Here is a 7,488-nt window from a genome sequence, read left to right on the forward strand (position 1 = left end):
AAGGCAGTGGTCTTTGATCTTCATCAGTAATTATTTTAAGTCCTCTTCACTTTCAGCAAGCAAGGTTGTATCAACTGCATGTCGCAGGTTGTTAATGAGTCTTCCCCCAATTCTGATGTAATGTTTTTCTTCATATAACCCAGCTTCTCAGATTATTTGCTCAGCATACAGGTTGAATAAATATGGTGAAAGAAAGGTGTGCCCTGTTGCATGCCTTTTCTAATTTTAATCCATTCGATGTTCCCTTGTTCTGTTTGAACAACTGTTTCTTGGTCCATGTACAGATTCCTCGTGAGAACAATTAAGTGTTCCGGAAAACTCGTTCTTCACAATGTTGTTCATAGCTTGTCACAATCCACACAATCGAATATGTTTGCATAGTCAATAAAGCACAGTTAAACCTCTTTCTGATATTCTTTGCTTTTAGTCATGATCCTTCAGACATCAGCGATGATATCCCTCATTCCAAGTCTACTTCTGAATCTGGCTTGAACCTCTAGAAGTTTTCTATCAATGTATGCTTGCAGCTGTTTCTGTATTACCTTTAGTAAAATTCTACTTGCATGGGATATCAAAGAGATTGTCAGGTGATTTCCGCATTCAGTTGGGTCACCTCTCTTTGGAATGGGTACAAATATGGATCTCTTCTAATCAGTTGGCCAGATAGTTGTCTTCGAAATTTCTTGGCAGAGATGAGTGAGTGCCTCCTGTGCTGCCTCACTTTCTTGAAAGATTTCAATTTTTATTCCAGCAATTCCTGGAGCTTTCTTCCTTGCCAATTCCTTCAGTGTACCTTGGATTTCTTCCTTCAGTATCATTGGCTCTTGATCATATGCTACATCTTGAAACAGTTCAACATCAACCATTTCCTTTTGGTACAGTAACTCTGTATATTCCTTCCATTTTCTTTTGATGCTTCCTGCATCATTCAATAATTTGTTTAGAGAATCCTTCAATAACAAAAGTCGAAGCTTGAATTTTTTCTTTAGTTACCCCAGCTTAAGAAATGCTGAGACTTTTCTTCCCTTTTTGTTTTCTGACTCCATATCTTTGCACATTTCTTTGTAATATTTGACTTTTTCTTCTCGAGCTGATCTTTGAAATTTTCCATTCAGCTCTTGTATCTCATTTCTTACATTTGCTTTAGCATGCCTATGGTGGAGAGAAAGTTTTAGTGTCTCTTCTGACCTTTTTTGTCTTCTTAATGACTTTTTGCTTTCTTTATGTTGATGTGATTGATATCATCCCACAACTCTTCTGGCCTTCTGTCTTTAGTGTTTAATGTATCAAATCTGTTCTTCAAATCATCTCTAAATATAGTTGGGATATATTTAAGGTCAGATTTGGGCTCTCGTGGACTTGTTTTCATTTCCATCAGCTTCAGTTTGTATTTGCATATGAGTAATTGATGGTCTGTTCCAGAATCTGCCCCTGCCTTTTTTAACTGATGATATGGAGCTTTTCCATCATCTCTTTCCACAGATGTAGCCAATTTGATTTCTCTGTATTCCATCTGATGAAGTCCATGTGTAAAATTGTATCTCATGCTGTTTAAAGAAAGTAATTGAAATGATCAAATCATTGATTTTGTATCTCCAGCATCTTTTCTATCACCAAGATTATATTTTCCAATGTCTGATCCTTCCTCTTTGTTACCAACATTTGCATCCAATCACCAATATTGATCAATGCATATTTATTGCATGTTTGATTAATATTAGATTGAAGAAGTTGGTAGAAATCTTCTATTTTGTCCTCACTGGCTTTAGTGTTTGGTGTGTAAATTTGAATAATAGTTGTATTAACTGGTCTTCTCTGTAGGTGCATGGATATTATCCTATCACAAACAGCATTGTACCTCATGATTAATCTTTATATGTTCTTTGTAATGATGAATGCAACATCATTCCTCTTCAATTTGTCATTCCTACCATAGTAAACCATGTGGTTGTCAGATTCACAATGACCAATACCAGTACATTTCTGCTCACTAGTGCCTGAGATATCATTGTTTACATGTTCCATTACATACTTGACAATTTTCAATTTTCCTAGATTCATAATTTGTGCATTCCATGTTACAATGATTAATGTATGTTTACAGTTGTTTCTTTTCATTTTGAGTTGTGCTCCATTAGCAAATGAAGGTCCCAAAAGCTTTATTGCATTCACATCGTTACGGTCAAGTTTACTTTGAGGAGGCAGCTCTTTCACAGTCATCCTTTGAGTGACTTGTAGTCTAAAAGACTTTTTTCCCAGCACCATGTCTGACAATATTCTGGTGTTTTCCTCACGTTTCAAAATTCAAAATTCTGTCACTATTTGACAATGTTTCACTGCTCAAGGTTTTCAGAGACTAAATATTGGGAAGTAGTCTGCTTTACTTCTTTCTAATCTTTCTTAGTCTGGAACCACATCTGAAACTTGTCCATCATAGGTGATCCTCTTGGTATTTAAATACCAATTGAATAACTTCCAGAATCACAACAACACATAAGCATTCACAGTATGGCAAACTGGTAGACAAGTGGTGGTAGATGTTAGATTATTGTCCAGTAATGATTCAATTGTTAAGTCAATGAAGGCTTATAACAAACAAACAAACAAACAAACAAACAAAAAATCCCTCTTTGGAGAGACTTCTATTTGGTTTATTTGGAATACTTCTAATATCAAAAATAGAATTGTAGCCCTGCTTTATGTTAATCTTTACTTCCTGCTTGGCCAGTTTCAAATCAGTCAGTTGTGATAGTATAGAAATTCTCTGATTTTTTTTTAATTAGGCATAAAAACATATGACTTTTTAGATACCTAAGAATGTTATTGAATTTTCCAAAACATTTATTATTCAGAAATTCTCACTCTCCAAGTTTTTCTCCAGGTTTTTTTTTTCTTTTTTTTCTTTTTTCTTTGCTTTATGCTTGTATCAGCTGTTATCCATTTGAGTATACTTGTTTTTGTTAGATGCCTTCCAGTCAATTTCTACTCATAGCAACCTCTATAGAGATTTGTGGTGATGCTGGTGAGTTTGAACCACCGAATTTGTAGTTCAAATTGACTTTGTGCTTGCAATATATGTTGTTGTTGTTGTTAGGTGCCATAGAGTCAGTACTGACTCATACCGACCCTATGCACAACAGAACGAAACACTGCCAAGTCCAGGGCCAACTTCACAATTGTTGCCACGCTTGAGCCCACTGATGCTACCACTTTGCCAATTCATCTTGCTGGGGTCTTCTTCTTTTTCTTTGACCAAACAGGATATCCTTCTCTAATGAGTGGTCCTTACAATATGCCTGAAGTATGAGAAACTCATAGTGATCCTGTACAGGGTTTCTGAGGCTATAAATCTTTATGAGAGCAGAAAGCCTCATCTTTCTCCCATGAAATAGCTGGTAGTTTTGAACTGCTGACTGTGAGTTCAGCAGCCCAATTTGTAACCACTAAGCTATCAGAGCTCCTTTTGCAATATATATGTATATAGCAGTACCTAAAATATTTGCTGTTTTTTTTTTTGTTTTTTTTTTTTCCTAACAAATGCCCATGGACACAAGCTTTAACAGAAGACAACTCCAGTTTGAGGATATTGGAAGAACACATTTTGAGTGTACTTTCCAGAGACCCACATCAACATAGATCAACTAAGAATAATTTGTGAATGAGATCTATTCTGTTCTCTCCTGTACTGGTACTGAGAATATAGACTGTTATTTTCAAGGGTACTGCAGAATTGAAGTGTAAGATGGAACTAGGATTAACTTAAAACACAATAAATCTCCCTGTTTTTACTGAGATATAACTATTTTTCTTGAATATAGACTTCTCATGTTGCTGCAAAATTTTTGTTAGTTTTTATAACTCCAAATATGTTTATTTTGCAATTTCCCCAATTTTTAAGATTTACTTTATGTGTGGAGCTTTGGAATCCCTTTACTTCATTATTTTTACTGGTATCTCTATTCATGCACTTTAATCAAATTAATTGTGACTTTCATAGAGATTATAATGTCAATCTTTAATTTTCCTATTTATTGGTAATCCTGTTGAAATTACCTTAGTTATTCTACATATGAATGATTCCTTCCCTGGGCAGGTTCTAGCCCAATTTTAGAAGTTCCAATCAGTTATAGGCTGAAGATGTACTTACAAGCTTTCTATGGTGATATTTCTGGCTATTCTTTTTTCTCCTCTTTAGTGTCTATTTTACAGTAGTAAGCAAGGGAAACCAAGATTCAAAAGACAGCCAAGCATCTTAACATCATTTCTCCTCTTTTATCCATTCAAACCATGCTTGAATCCCTATATACCAGATTCCTGTTGTCCAATGTTGAACAGACATCGCTGTTTGCCTCTGTCCCAATTAGCCTATGAAAACCTGCCTAACTGTTCATCCATCCTCCTTTTTCTTCCATTCCCCTCCCCCTTCTGGTTTATTGCCCCCACCCAGTCCCAAATTATCCTGTGTCTATTCCCTACCCTGTGCTCTGCTTACCCCTCCCCCCTTCCCCTACCCACTACACCCCAGTAATCAACAAAGAATTTTTTTTTTCATTTTAGTGTGGGTACTTTTCCTTAAAGTTTACAATATTGATCCTATGCAGTATTTCTCCATTTGTTAGTAATTTCACTCAGCATAATGTCCTCAAGGTTCATTCATGTTATATGGTGGCTTGTGGCTTCCTTGTTATTCTTCAATATAACATAGTATTCCATTGTGTGTATGTACCAAAGTTTTGTTTTTTTAAATAAATTCTTCCATTGATGGACACTTAAGCATCTCTATCTTTTTACTATTTTAAATAGTGCTGCTATGAACATTGGTGTGCATGTTCATCTACTCGTGTATGAGCATAACTTGTGTTATGGCTCATATTTCTAGTTGATAAATACCAAGTAGACGGATTGCTGGATCATAATGTATTTCTATTTCCAACATTGTGAGGAAGTGCCATATAACTTTCCAGAGTGGTTGGGCCATTTTGAAATCCCATCAGCAATGTAGGGGGTTTTGTTTTGATTTGCATAGCTCTAATGGCTAGTGTGTGTCGAGTCCTAGTGTGGAGCTATGGTTTAATACTCCAGACAGCAAAGCCATTTGAGCTGCAAGGTCGGAAGTTCAAGCACACCAACTGCTCCTCAGAAACCTTATTCAGGGTCACTATGGGTCGGAATAGACTCAATGGCACTTAAAAACAGCAACAGCAATGGCTAGTGATCATGAACATTTCTTCTTATGTTTGGTGGCTGCCTGAATCTCCTCTTTGGTGAAGTGTCTGATCATGTCATGTGCTGACTTTTAAATTGTATTATTTGTCTTTTTATTGTAGAGGTGTTATAGTTTCCTATGTATTTTAGAAATTAGTCCCTTGTCAGATGTGTTGTTGCAAAATATTTTTTCCCTTTCAGTGGGCTTCCTTTTGACTCTTTTGGTGAAGTATTTTGATGGGCATAAGTTTTTACTTTTTAGTATGCCCCAATCATGTATTTTGTCAACTTTTGATTGTATAATTTTCACAATGTTTGGTAGTCCGTGTGTGCCCTGCATTAAAGCCTTCATATTTATCCCAATTTTTTTATTGGTGGACTTTATAATTCTGGGTTTCACATTTAGTCTTTAATCCATGTTGAGTTGGTTTTTGTATGAGGCGTGAAGTGAAGGTCTTATTTCAATCTTTTGCATATTGCTTTCAAGTTCTGACAACACCATCTGTTGAAGAGACTATCTCCTCAACATGCAAAATACTTAGGCCCTTTTCTCGAAAATCAGTTGGCTCTATGTGGATGGGTTAATTTCTGGATTCTCTATTCTGGTCCATTGATCAATGTGTCTTTCATTGTACCAGTAGCAAGCTGTTTTTACCACTATAGCCATGTAGTAAATTTTGAAATCAGGGATTGAGAGGCTTCCAACTTTATTCTTTGTCTTAAGGAATGCTTTGTTTATCCTAGGTCTCTTTCCTTTCCATTTAAATTTTGTAATTGTTTTTTCCATCTCTTTGAAGAATGTTATTGAAATATGGATTGGGATTGCACTATATGTGTAGATTGCTTGAGAAGTATTTATATTTTCATAATGTCTTCCTATCCAGAAGCATGGTATATTCTTCCATTTTTGTAAGTCTCTTTGGCTTTCTTGTGGTACTGTTTTGTAGTTTTCTTTATATAAGTCCTTTTTTCCTCTGGTTGCATATATTCTGAGATATTTCATTGTTTGTGTGGCTATTGTTTTCCTAATGCCCTTTTCAATGCTGTCATTATTAGCATAGAGGACCCCAAATGGTTTTTGTATGTTGATCTTATACCCTGCCACTTTACTGAATCTTCCAATGAGGTCTAGTAGCTTTGGGGCTTTCTATATATAGGCTCCTATCATCTGCAAATAGAGTTTTACTTCCTCTTTGGCAATTTGGATATCTTTAATTTCCCTATCTTGCCATATAGCTTTGGTTAAGACTTTCAGCACAATGTTGATTAGGAGTGATGACAAACAACATTGTTGTTTGCTTCCTGTTCACAAAGAGAAGGCTTTCAGTTTCTTTCCATTGACAGTAACGTAGATTATTGGCTTTGTATATATGCTCTTAATTATGTTAAGGAATTTCCTTTTAATTCCTACTTCATTAAATATTTTTATCAGGAATGGGTGTTGAATTTTGTCAAATGGCTTTTCTGTATCAATCAATATGGACATGTGGTTCTTTCCCTTTTTCTTATTTATATGGTGGATTACACTGATTATTTTTCTAATGTTGACCCATGCTTGCATCCCTTTTATGAAACCCACTTGGTCATGATGTATTAGTTTTTATGATGTGCTGTGGGATTCTGTTGACTAGAATTTGTTGAGAACTTTTGCATCTTTGTTCTTGAGGGATATTGATCAATAATTTTCTTTCTTAGTGATGTCCTTCTCTGGTTTTGGTATGAAGGTTATGCTTGCTTCATAAAATGTACTAGGACATTTTCTATCTTCTTCTATATTCTGGAATAATTTGTGTAGAATTGGTGACAGCTCTTCCTTGAATGTTTGGTAGAACTCACCAATGAAGCCATCTGGACATGGACTTCTTTTGGTTGGGAGTTTTTTGATGACCTGATCAATTTCTTCTTTTTGTTATGTGTCTATTCAAGTTTTCTACTTCACTGTGTGTTAGTTCAGGCAAGTCATGTTGTGCTAAAAATGTATCCACCTCTTCTAAGTTTTAAAATTTTTTGGCGTTCAACTCTTCATAATATTTTATTATTATCCTTTTGATTTCCTTTGGTTCCATTGTGACATTGCCTATGTGGTTTTTAATGTGTGTTGCTTGTGTCTTCTCCCTCTTTTCTTTGTTAGGTTTGCCAATGGTTTGTCGGTTTTATTGATCCTTTCAAAAAACAGCTTATTGTCCTGTTGATTTTTTTCTACAGTTTTTCTGTTTTCTAACTTAATTATTTCTGCTCTAATCTTTATTATTTCTTTCCTTTTGGTTATTGTAGCTTCCCTTT

The sequence above is a fragment of the Chrysochloris asiatica genome, unplaced genomic scaffold (genome assembly GCF_000296735.1).
Source record: "Chrysochloris asiatica unplaced genomic scaffold, ChrAsi1.0 scaffold00473, whole genome shotgun sequence".
Classification (NCBI taxonomy): Eukaryota; Metazoa; Chordata; class Mammalia; order Afrosoricida; family Chrysochloridae; genus Chrysochloris; species Chrysochloris asiatica.